Source organism: Balaenoptera borealis (genome assembly GCF_965194805.1).
Source record: "Balaenoptera borealis genome assembly, chromosome: X".
NCBI lineage: Eukaryota > Metazoa > Chordata > Mammalia > Artiodactyla > Balaenopteridae > Balaenoptera > Balaenoptera borealis.
Genome location: NC_138881.1, coordinates 126,581,402 through 126,594,774, shown reverse-complemented (window position 1 = coordinate 126,594,774; position 13,373 = coordinate 126,581,402). Strand labels below are relative to the sequence as shown.

The 13,373-nt window shown below is 39.4% G+C and overlaps 1 protein-coding gene across 2 annotated transcripts in view; it reads left to right on the top strand.

The window, feature by feature from the left end:
• Window positions 1-13,373, top strand: part of GABRA3 (gamma-aminobutyric acid type A receptor subunit alpha3) — a 606,794-nt gene that overhangs the window by 354,145 nt on the left and 239,276 nt on the right. Inside the window, exon 1 of one of the 2 annotated variants that reach the window (XM_082376148.1) lies at window positions 8,075-8,272. The exons of the other annotated variant lie outside the window; for it this stretch is intronic. The gene's annotated coding sequence lies outside the window, so the exon portion shown is untranslated. Of the gene's footprint in view, window positions 1-8,074; window positions 8,273-13,373 lie in introns of those variants that run through there. 2 annotated transcript variants of the gene reach the window in all.

The following is a 13,373-nucleotide window of genomic DNA, read 5'->3' as shown; positions in this document are numbered from 1 at the left end:
GTATGGCGGTTCCTCAAAAAATTAAAAATAGAACTACCATATGATTCATCAGTTCCACCTCTGGGTACATATTTGAAGGAAGTGACATTAGTAACTTCAAGAGATACCTGCACCCTAATGTCCATTGCAGCATTATTCACAATAGCCAAGACATGGAAACAACCTAAGTGTCCACTGACAAATGAATGGATAAAGAAAATGTGGTGTATATATGCAATGGAATATTACTGAGCCATAAAAAAGAAGGAAATCCTGATATTTATGACAACATGAATGAACTGTAAGGTCATTATGCTCAGCGAAATAATCAGGCAGAGAAAGACAAATTCTGTATGACCTCACTTATATGTGGAATCTAAAAAGGTGAACTCATTGAAACTGAGGGTAGATTGGTGTTTGCCAGGGGCTGGGCAAAAATTGAAAAAGAGGTAGCACTCCTAAACTCGTTTTATGAGGCCAGCCAGATAAGCACACTACAAGGAAAAAAACTGTAGACCAATATCCCTGATGAATATATTAATAGATGCAAAAATTCTCAACAAAATATTAGCAAACTGAATTCAGCAGTGCAATGAAAGGATCACACACCACGACCAAGTGGGATTTATCCCTGGGCTGCAAGGATGGTTCAACATACACAAATCAATAATTGTGACAAAGTGAGAGAGTGGCATGGACATATATACACTACCAAACATAAAATAGATAGCTAGTGGGAAGCAACCGCATAGCACAGGGAGATCAGCTCTGTGCTTTGTGACCACCTAGAGGGGTGGGATAGGGAGGGTGGGAGGGAGGAAGATGCAAGAGCGAAGAGATATGGGAACATATGTATATGTATAACTGATTCACTTTGTTATAAAGCAGAGACTAACACACCATTGTAAAGCAACTATACTCCAATAAAGATGTTAAAAAAATTGTGATAAACCACATTAATAGAATGAAAGACAAAAATGATATGATCATCTCAATAGATACAGGAAAAGCATTTTACAAAATACAGCATCCTTTCATGATAAAAATCCTCAACAAATTGGGTATAGAAGGAATGTACCTCAACATAATAAAGGTCATATATGACAAACCCACAGCTAATATCGTACTCAACAGTGAAAGATTAAAAGCTTTCTCTAAGATTAGGAACAAGAAAAGGGTGCCCACTCTCACCACTCTTATTCAACATAGTACTAGATAGAAGTCCTAGCTAGAGCAATCAAGAAAGACAAAGAAATAAAAAACATCCAAAAAGGAAAAGAAGAAGCAAATTGTCATTATTTGCAGATGATATAATCTTATGTATAGAAAGTTCTAAAGACTCAACCAAAAAACTTTTGGAACTAATCAAAAAGTTCAGTAAAGTTTTAGGATATAAAAATCAGTTGTATTTCTATAAACTAACAGCATAATATCTGAAAAGGGAATAAAGAAAACTATCCCATTTACAATAGCATCAAAACCAGTAATATACTTAGGAATAAACTTAACCAAGGAAATGAAAGATCTGTACAACGAAAACTGAAGGACTTTGATCAAAGAAATTGAATAAGACACCAACAAATGGAAAAATATCCTTTGTTCATGGATGGGAAGAATTAATATTGTAAAAATGTCTATACTACCCAAAGCCATACATGGGTGCAATGCAATCCCTACCAAAATTCCAATGGCATTTTTCACAAAATAGTAAAACAATCCTAAAATTGCATGGAAACACAAAAGATCCTGAATATCCAAAGCAATCCTGAGAAAGAAGAACAAAGCCAGAGGCACCACACTTCCTGATTTCAAACTATACTACAAAGCTCTTGTAATTAAAACAAGATTTTTTTCTTTATCTTTGATTTTCTGTAGTGTGAAAATGATATGCCTAGGTACAGTTTTTTAACATTTTTCATGTGTGGTGTTCTCTGAACTCTCAGATCTGCGGTTTGGTGTCTGACAATATTTTGGGGAAATTATCAGTCATTATCATTTCAAATATTTCTTCTGCTCCTCTCTTTCTTCTCCATCTGGTACTCCCATTATGCATATGTTACAATTTTTATAGTTGTCTCAAATCCTTGGATATTCTGTTCTACTTTTTTCAGTCTTTGCTTTTCAGTTTTGGACAAAATTTTCTGTTGATATATCTTCTAGCTCAGTTTTTTTTCTTACCTGTGTCCAGTCTACTAATAAGCCCATCAAAGGCATTCTCTACTTCTGTTACAATGTTTTTGATCTCTAGCATTTATTTTTGGTTCTTTCTTAGGATTTCCATCTCTTTGTTTATATTGCCCATGTGTTCTTGCATGCTGTCTAATTTATCTGAGAGCCCTTACATATTAATCATAGTTGTTTTAAATTCCTGGTCTGATAATTCCAACATCTCTGTCATGCCAGTTTGTAATGCTTGCTCTGTCTCTTCAAATTGTGTTTTTTTCCTTTTGGCATGCCTTATAATCTTTTCTTGATTGTTGGACGTGACACACTGGGTATAAGGAACCGCTGCATATAGGCCTGTAGAATTGTTGTGGTGAGATATGGGGGGAAGGGAAGTATTATACATTCCTATGATTAGGTCTCAGCCTTTAGTAAGCCTATGTCTCTGCACTGTGAACTTCACAAATGCTTCTCAGTATTTTTCATCCCGCTTAGTTGTGTCAGGATGGCTAGAGTGTGATGGAGTTGGGTATTTTTCTTCTTCCACACAAAAGACCAGAGATGAGTAAAGTTGGATATTTCCCTTTCCCCAGGTCAGTTAGGCTTTGATAATACTCCAGCAGGTTGGGCTCTGGTTAACTAGGTTCTGCTGAGAGCAGGCCTTATTAAGAACAGAGTACTCCGGTATATTTCAAAATGGTTCCTTTGCCCCTCCTCCTGGTAGAGGAAGCAGGAGGGACTTTTTCTCCAATATTTATTGTGAGAACATGATTAAGTTCCTAGAGGTAAATTTCACAATATTGTGGAGGCTCCTCTATTACTGGGTGCCCCTGGAATTTTTAATTCTCATACTTGTCCACACTGAGCCTCCAGCAATTCATCAATTAACCCAGCATTGGATCCCCTGGCAGTTTCAGCTAGTGAATCTCTGCTGTGGTAAGATTTAACTCCTTGTATTCACCTCTCTGTCTCCCCAGTCTTGGAGGCAGAAGTTTGCCTTGTGTCTTCACCTTTCTTATGTATCCAAGAGGTATTGTTTTTTCATTTTGTTCAAGGTTTACTTTCTGTTAGGATGGAGTGGTGACTACCAAATTCCTTACATGGAGAACTGGAAATTGGAGGTCCACCTCAACTTTTCAAAGTTTGCTTAGAGTCAATGTTGATGGATGTATTGATAGATTTTTTTTCTTAAATTTCAGCACTTTAAAGATACCTTTTTTTCTGATGAGACGTCAATGGTCAATTATATTATTGTTCCTCAGGCTGTTATTTTTTTCTGGATTCTTTCAAGATTTTCCCTTAATATTTGGTTTTCATGTAGCTTGACTATGATGTACCTGGGTATTCTGCTTGGGGTTCACTGAGCTCCTTGAATCTGTAAATTTATGTTTCATTATATTTGGAAATAGTTCAGGCATTATTTTTCAAATATTTTTCCTTCTTCTTCTTCTGTTTTTTTGCCTTCTGGGACTCCAGTTACATTTATGTTAGAACTTTGATATTATCTAACAGATCACTGAGTCTCTATTAATCTTTTTCAATCTTTTCTGTGTACTTCAGATTGAATAATATCTATTAATTTGCCTTCAAGTTAATTTACTCTTCTTTCATTTTCAATCTACTATTAAGCCCACCCCATGACCTTTACTTTAGATTTTTAATTTTCAGTTCTAAAATTGGCATCTGTTGTTTCTTTTTAATTGTTTTATACCTCTGATATAATTTTCTATTTGTTCATTAAAAGTGTGTTTTCCTTTATTTCCATTAGTGTAGTTATGATAGATGACTTAAAATCCTTTTCTGCTAATTTCAACATCTGGTGCATCTTAGGGCTGGTCTCCACTGACTGCCTTTTCCCTTGAGTATAGGTAATATTTTCCTGTTTCTTTTTTTTCCTTAGCAATTTTGGAGTATACCCTAAACTTTGTGAATGATATATATAGGATATCTATATTCTCTTTCACTTCTCTATAGAGTATTGCTTTTTTTGTTTGTTTTAGTAGGCAATTAATGTGGCTGAACTGAAACACAAAACTCTCCTTTGTGGTGGGCAGCTCTGAAAATTCTGTTTAATTTTTTCAGCTTTATTTAGGCTCTTTGGAATCTGTCACCACATGTATCATTTATGGCTCCATCAGCGATTTGGACAGTTTATACACAGAATTGGGGTCTCCCACTCTGTAGTTCTCTCCATTATTGGATTTCTCTCATCGTTTTCCAGCTTCAGTTGTCATCCTGAACTCTGTCTTCTGGTTCTGCAAGCCACAAGGACTGTGAGCAGTTGTGTTATGTAGCCAAATATCACTGGCTTGTCAGAGCCAACTCTGCACCTCTCCTCTCAATTTCATGTTGATAGAATTGGCCAAGGTGGGAGTATTTACACTATGGAAATTGGGAAATACTATGAATCAGGCTTTTATTTATTTTTTCCTGGAGATCCAGTTTTTAAACATTTAACAGCTGTAACACCTACTTGTAGTTTCTCTAGAATTTTAGTTATTGCTTTGGCCTGGGGCCTGCCCTCAGGCAGACATTTTTGAAAAAGGGCAAACTCACTTAGTATTGTTCCTTTCTTTCAATTGTCAACTCTTCCAATTTATGACTATTTATGATTAATTTCCAATGCATTTGGATTATTGTTTTTTGTCCAGAGTTTATTATTGCTATCTGCAGCAGAATTGGTTTCATAGAAACTGCTCCACCACTACCAGAAGTGGTCCTAGTAAAATTTTTCTGTGGTTTGCAGTGAATTGAGAACATTTATGAAAATGCTATTAATTTTTAAGCTATTAATACAGCTAAAATTATATGATTTAAATTATAGTTTTTGTTATGAGAGTATCTTCATCTAACTTATTTGGATTAAAACATCTTTTCTTTTAAAAATGATGGTGCCCTAGATAGTTTATTTGTTTAGTATCTTTATCTGCCAAAAGCAAAACTTGGCCACTGTAGTGGGTTGAATAGTGTCTCCCAAAAATTCATGTCCACTCAGAACCTAAGGATGTGATCTTATTTGGATGTGTAGTCTCTGCAGAAGTAATTAGTTAAATATCTTGAGAAGAAATCATCCTGGATTTAGGCTGGGACCTAAATCCTATGACTGGTGTCTTTATAAGGGAAAAAACAGGGAAATTTGGTCACACAGAGACAGAGGAGAAGACAATTTGAAGACTGAGGCAGAGATTGGAGTGATGCTTCTATAAGCCAAGGAATTCCAGGAGCCACCAGAAGCTGGAAGAGTCAAGGAAAGAGTCTCCTCTAGAGCTTTTAGGGAAAGTGAGGCCCTGCTGACACCTTAATGTCAGACTTCTGGCCTCCAGAATTATGAGACAATAAACTTCTGTTGTTTTAAGCCACCAAATTTATGGTAATTTGTTATGGCAACCCTATGAAATAATACAGCAACCTATGACAGTTCATAATATTTGCTTTTGCCATTTCACTAATCCAAATCCAATGGGCATTTATGCAAACAAATGTACAAAAAATACGTACCGCTGCAGGAAGGAGTGTGCATAGTTATGTGCCCACATACACTTGCTTTATGTATAACTTACATGTTGCTTTGGTAGACAAAAATACTTTACCTGGGGTCAGCAGTCTGGGTGAGGGTCTTGGTTCTGTCACTAATTCACTATGACGTTGTGTGAGCCATATTTTTTCTGCAGGCCAGCTTCTCTTTCTTCAAAATGAGATGGTTATCTTTTTAAATTATTTTTTATTGCGGTATAGTTGCTTTACAATGTTGTGTTAGTTTCTGCTGTACAGCAAAGTGAATCAGCTATACGTATACATATATCCCCTCTTTTTTGGATTTCCTTCCCATTTAGGTCACCACAGAGCACTGAGCAGAGTTCCCTGTGCTATACAGTAGGTTCTCATTAGTTATCTATTTTATACATAGTAGTGTATATATGTCAATCCCAATCTCCCAATTCATCCCACCCCCCATTCCTCCCCTGGTATCCATACGTCTGTTCTCTACATCTGTGTCTCTATTTCTGCTTTGCAAATAAGTTCATCTGTATCATTTTTCTAGATTCCACATATAAGCGATATTATACAATATTTGTTTTTCTCTTTCTGACTTACTTCACTTTGTATGACAGTCTCTAGGTCCATCCACGTCTCTGCAGATTGTGCAGTTCAAAAAGATACATGCACCCCAATGTTCATTGCAGCACTATTTACAATAGCCAGGACATGGAAGCAATGTAAATGTCCATCAACAGAAGAATGGATAAGAAGATGTAATACATATATACAATGGAATATTACCCAGCCATAAAAAGGAACGAGATGGTTATCTTTATGGGTCCTTCCAGCTCAGTGACTGAGCCTATGGATCCCTATCTCTCTATATACTCAGTATATGGGTATATGCATATAGTCAGAGTGGAGCATGTGTGCCTCAATGAACAGAAGTAGAGAGTATTAGGATTTTTTGGGGGAGGGGGACCAAACAGGATAGTGGTTTAGATAGAAATAGCACACCATGGGAAAAATTTTAAATGCCTTCCATGTCCCAGTCACTACATACATATTGAGGTCAGTACACTTAACACATATAATAAAACACATGTTCAATCAGATGCCCTAAAGGACCATTTTGATTCTCTTACTAAATGGGCTGAAAAACCACAGTATGAGGGGTTTGATTAAGAAAACTTTTATGCTAATCATTATATATAGGTAGAAGCTGAATTGTTTGTTAGGAGCAGCTCTTTACACATATGCTCCTATTCATATTGCTCCTGAAATGCTCAAAAGGGAATGTTGTGTCAGTGTGATTTGGGGTCCCATTTGGGGACTCACCTTTGGAGAACCTTTTAAATTTGGTAGTCTATATTTCACTCTTCACAGATCAACTCCTTCACGTGGAATTTTCCTGTCTTAGAGCCTAGATTGTTAGGGTCTTTCAAGATCATGTACCTCCATTGCCATTCATTTTACCATTGAGGATAATGAAGGCCAGATTGAAGAAGTGACTTGTCAAAGGTAATAGTCAAGTAATTTTCAGAGGCAGGACTCAAACCTAAGTTCCTTTATTTTATTCTCAGTCTAGGTCTTTTTCTACCCCCTGTTGCATTGTTACTATACTTTACCCAGTTTTTTTCCCCCAATGGGAATATAATTCTTTTATACTTTGAGTTAATTCATCTCCTTCCCTCTCTTCTTCCTCCTTGTGCAAACTCACACACTTAACATACACCTATATTCCCTTCAGAGGTTTTTGTAAGGAAAGCATTGTGATTCTGCTGCTTGTCTGTTTTGCCTGGAGGTAAGCTCCAGCTGACAGTTCTGTTTTGGGTCTACACTTCTACTTAGTTGGGGGTGGGGGTGGCAGTTAGGTCATTGGCAGATCAATGTGGCTGAACCCTTTCTTCTTAGTGGAGTGGGAATGGCAACCTCTTTGATGTAATTTTTTTTAGCTCATTATCGTCCTTAGAGATGTATGTGAACAGACAGATTTGTCAAACCTTTATTTGGAGCCTGGGCTAAGAAGGCGCGCCCAAAGGGATGTAAGGGAGACAGACCACTCATCTTCCGTCTTGGAGCAGCTAGCTAGTAAGCATCACATGTCAACTATGGTAATCCATACTTCCTTTATCCTCCTATTCGCTCTTACCCTTTTGCTCTCTTTCCCTTCCCTTTGCTCCCTCTGCTCTTCCCCTTCTCTCCGAGTTTCCCTCTATTTCTCTGCTGGATAGCTTAAAGAATAAAATACTACTTTAGTCTTTCCTAAAACAACCACAGATCCAAACCTTTGCAGCGCTGTTTTCTGAGCCCCAGCACAGCCGCGTGCTCAGCACCAAGCAGTGGTGATTCCAAAACCAGCAAAGGGGGAGGGGAAGAGGGAAGGGAGGGGGGGTGAGAGAGAGGAAGGGAGGGAGAGGGGGAGAGAGGGAGAGGGAGAGGCAGAGGGAGAGGGAGAGGGAGAGGGAGAGAGAGCGAGAGCGAGAGCGTGAGCGCGCGCAAGCTAGCGAGCAAACCAGAGAGAGAGAAGAGAGAGAGACCCAGAGAAAGAGAAGAGGAAGCCGAGCTCTGTGAGGGCTGAACGTCCAACTTGTTTCAGTTCTTTCATCCTTCTCTTCTCTTCGCTTCGGGGAAGTGACTGTGGCGCTTGGTAAGAAACATAGCTTTCCGTACTTCCCCCTCCCCCAAGCTCAGGTCTCCTTTAGTGATAGCATCTCTCCCCCGTTCTGAGAGTCTCCTTGGGTTGGCCAGCGAGGCGAGACACGCTCTGCAGCTGTGATGCTATCCTGGGTTCCCCAGTGGGGCTGGTGGAAACCCAGAGTCGGCATCTGGGCAGGGAGGCACAGGGGTAAAACCTGATTTGAGGAAGGGGGGTTGCGATGTGGTGTATGCGCTATTTGCTTCATTGTCAGTGAATTGTTTTGTTCCTCTTTGGAAGCAGATCAACATTGACCTTGCAAATTGCTTGGGGGGCCGGCAGCTGCTGCAGAAAGCCACCCAGTGGCCCCTAGCCAGAGCAGAAAGCACTGTCATGACCCCCCAGACAGCCCTAGGCACAGGGATGGGGTAATGGCTGGAGCTTCCTTTCTCCTTTAACTCTTTCTCTGCAGCTGCTTCTCATTGCTGGAAATGAGAAAGAAGGAGAATACCGTGCAGCCTCTTTCCCCATCTCCCTATTATAACTCCCCCAGATGCAAGTGAGTAGAAAGTTGTAAATAACTGTTTCCTTTGAAAGCAGGTTGAGACCTCCCCCCTTCCTTTAAGAGGCTCATTGTAGGGTTGGGCCTGAGTTCCTTCACAAACTTGGGAGGCTTCCCTTGCTTCTCTGTGGGAAGCCCCCATTGCCTGTCCTCTCCCCATTCCAGGTAGTTGAGCTGACAGGCTAGACCAGGGATTCAGATATCCCACCCCATCCTACTGGCAGGCGTGGTATTAGGTCCAGCTGTGTCCTTGGGAGGGAAGAAACACCTTATGGTTTGTTTGGAACTGGATTTCCAGTTTGCTGCTCCTCTGACTGTGGCTGCGGCTGGCATAGGCAGGAGGACTGGGGGAGGGGTGGCTGTTGGATTGAGAAAGAGAGAGCAGGGTGAAGAGCCAGGATTCCTGGTATGAATGGTATGATTTATTGAGGGTCAGCAGGTTCTGGATGTCTGTAGCTATGCAAGGGTTGGCTAAAGCTCTTGTACTATAGCCCCTCTGAACTGTCAGGGGTAGAGATCCGGTTGCTTGATGGGGGCTTTTGTGAGTTGGCAACACTGCCATACCCATGGCACTAATTATAACACCCACAATACCAGTTGTTGAGTGCTTAGAATGTTTTGGATCTTGGGCTGAGGGTTTAATATGAATTATTCTTACATTAACCCTATGAATCAGATACTATTGTTATCCTTGGTTTACTGATGAGGAAACTGAGGCACAGAGAGGTTAAGCAATTAAATGTCCTGACTGGGAATTAAAACACAGGCAACCTGGTTCCAGAATGCATGGTCTTGACCATTAAGCACTACTGCCTCCTTGGGGAGAATTTTGCATCCTTGTATGTTAGGCAAGTGTAAGTATAGTAGGAAGGGTGCTGCTTGGCAATTTTTTTTGAAAGTAGTAGAGTCCTTTGTGTAAAGTAACAGGAACTTAAGAGTGCGGCATAGTGGAGCCAGGCCTCATCTGGGGTTCCTGGAGGGGCTGGGTTTCTTTGGACAGCCTGCTTTCCTTTGAAAAGAATGCCAGGAAAGACTTCATTTTTCCACTGTCATAGCCTCATCCATCTCACATCCAGCAAAAGACTTCTTTTGGGACCAGATCTTTTTATTTTTTTTAACATCTTTACTGGAGTATAATTGCTTTACAGTGGTGTGTTAGTTTCTGCTGTATAACAAAGTGAATCAGCTATACGTACACATATATCCCCATATCTCCTCCCTCTTGCGTCTCCCTCCCACACTCCCTATCACACCCTTTTGGTGGTTACAAAGCACTGAGCTGATCTCCCTGTGCTACGCAGCTGCTTCCCACTAGCTATCTATTTTACATTTGGTAGTGTATGTCCTTGCCACTCTTTCACTTCGTCCCAGCTTACCCTTCCCCCTCCCCGTGTCCTCAAGTCCATTCTCTACATCTGCGTCTTTATTCCTGTCCTGCCCCGAGTTTCTTCAGAATCGTTGTTTTTTAGATTCCGTATATATGTGTTAGCATATGGTATTTGTTTTTCTCTTTTTGACTTACTTCACTCTGTATGACAGACTCTAGGTCCATTCACCTCATTACAAATAATTTCGTTTCTTTTTATGGCTGAGTAATATTCCATTGTATATATGTGCCACATCTTCTTTATCCATTCATCTGTCAATGGACACTTAGGTTGCTTCCATGTGGGACCAGATCTTTCTCTTATTTTCTGAGAGCTTAGAGTCACCTTGTTCTGAAAATTTTAGAATATTAAAACCTTGGAACTGGAAGGATGCCTAAATTTTATTAAGCTTTACTTCTCCAACCAGTTCTTGAATTTGTCCTAAGCATCCAATTCATTGACTAATTTCTATTTGAACTCCCTGCAGTGACAGAGAGCTCATTAGATGGCTCTTTCTATATTTAAGCAATGCTGATTGTCAGGAAGTAATCCCCATTATAAGCCAAGATCTGTCTCCCTGTAACTTCTATTCATTGGTACTTTGGGACTATCTAGAACAAATTTGCTTCTTAATAATAGCTCCTCAGATAGTTGAAGACAGCCGTCTCTCTCCCCTCAAGGCTTGAATCTGAAGGGACCACAAAGAAGGGATCATCATTTGCCTCATTTTGGGGACTAGACTTTTATTAATATCGCCTATTATCCCATTCTCTTGTTTGTCAGCCACAAACTGGTCATACTGAGTTTTCTAAAGCAGCTTTGATATTGTATGTTCTCTTCCTTGGAAAAGCTTGCTATCTGGTATCAGGTAGACTGATGGAAACAAAAAAGGTCTCTGTTCTTTTCCTAAAAACCAGAAATCAGTGCTATTTCTTCTGAAGCCCCAGAATGTCCATATAGCAGCCAGATAATGGGCATGTAGGAAGATTTGGGAAGAAAGGGTTAGGGGCAATTATAAAGGAAACACTTGAAATCATCATGATTCAAGGTTCTCAGTATATAAACGGTAGAAGAATAAATTGTTATATCAGAAAGTATCTTAGAAACAATGACATCACTGAGGGGATGGTACAGACTGGGATTGGGTGGAATAGAAGTGAGCATGCAGTGTGCTAGAGTGGAAAACTGACCTGGGTATTAGGAAAGTTGAGTTCTATCGCTAGCTCTGAAAAATTGCCATTTACCTTGGACACATGATTTTCTCTGCATGGATCTCAGCTTTTCCATCTATAAAATGATGAGGTAGACTTTTATCACCAAGGGTTTCTTAGCTCTGCAATTCTCTAGCTGAAGTAAATTGTAAAATCTCAGGGTTCTAAGGGACTTCAGAAGTCATCTAGGCCAGTTCTTCTCAAAATTTAATCTGCAAAAGAATCCCCTGAGGATCTTGTTAAAATGTTAATTCTGATTCAGAGGGTCTGGGGTGGGACCTGAGTTTTGCATTTTAACAAGCCGACAGGTAATCCTTAACCTGCTGTTCCAGTGCTTTTCAAACTATCTTGGTGAAGGATCAGTTTTTCAAATTTTTCCAGTCCATCACAGATGGTTACTTTAGTAAAATACATTAACTATGAATTACTAGAAAAATAAAAGACATACAAAATATAAGCTCACATTTTATTGTTAGATTCAACAGACATTAAATTAATTTTTTTTCAAGTTGAGTTGCTACAACATTTTTAAGTACATATTCTCAATTTCTGCACTTGTGTGTTTCTCAATTTCTGTACTTAAGTCATTGTTGCCTGGTAATAAAAGTTCATAAATAAGCACTGATCCTTGGACCACACTTTGAGCAACGCTGGTCTAGGCTACCTGCCCATCTAATTTAAGAGACCCGGATTGGGCCCAGTTGTAATTTCTAAATCATCCCTGCCAGATGATCTTTCACCCTCAGGTTAAGTATCTCCTTTGATGGAAAACTTAATATCCTCACAAAGTAGCATTACTTGGATGTTGTGACTGTAATAAAGGTTTTTTTAAAGCTTCTATAAATTCCACTCTTAGATTATATATTCCAAGCAAGTAGGGGGCTGTGTCAGTCTGGTTTATTGTAACATCAGCCACTATCCTAGTATATGGCATAGAGTAGGTGCTTAATAAATGTTTGTTAAGTTAAAGGAACAGACTGGTTGGTGTTAGTTATGCCTTTTGGGACCATATATTTATTTTTTAAAAAGGTACTTTTGTTTTCCTTCCAGCATTTTGGGGGCAATATTCATCCTATTTTACAAATTTCTTATGTTGAATAGAAGGCAAGCTCACCTGTCCCAGACAGCTACCTGGCATCGCAATTTTACTTTGAAAGGAATTATAGGAAGCCAGGAAAATATTTTTTACGTTTTAAGTCCCAAGTTTTTACCTTTAACCCAGTCATTCATCAATTCAGTCGTTTAACAGGTATTTATTCAGTGATGTGGTTAGGCACCATGCAGATGTTAGAAAGATGAGGTAAACAAACATGGTACTTGCTTATTTGGAGCTTATAGTTTGATGGGGAAGAGGTCATAAATCAGATAATCACACAACTGTGTTATTTTGGTCAGCAATAAATGTTATGAAGGAAAAGTATGGGGGGTAGGGCTATGAAGGTATATAACAGAGGAAATCTGATCTAGCTTGGAGTTTAAGAAAAGCTTCCTTGAGGAAGTAATATTAAGGCCAAGTAGAGACATGGGGGTGGGTTGGGGGTGATGGAGGGGGTGGAGCAGTTTTCTAGATGAAGGGAACAGTATGCATGAGGGCCATGAGATAAGAGAAGCATAGTGAATTTGGAAAATTGAACAAAAACTGAGGTGGCTAGAATGGGACACTGTAATGATTTTGGTCTTTATTCCAGAAACAAGGGGACTGATTAAAGGCTTTTAAGCAGGGTGACTGATATGACCTAAACCGAATACATTCAGTATAAGATTATTAAGTGCACACTATGGACCAAAGGCAATGTGGGAGATACAGACTTATTTAGGAATAGCTTCTGCCCTCCAAGATGGCACAGTCAAGTAGGAGAGAGAAGAAATATACAAATAACTATAATACTATGAGAATGAGATCCACACTCATAAAAGAGAGGGAAAGGGCTTCCAGCTAAGCAAGAGTTTGGGGGATGGGAAAGGTGTTCTAG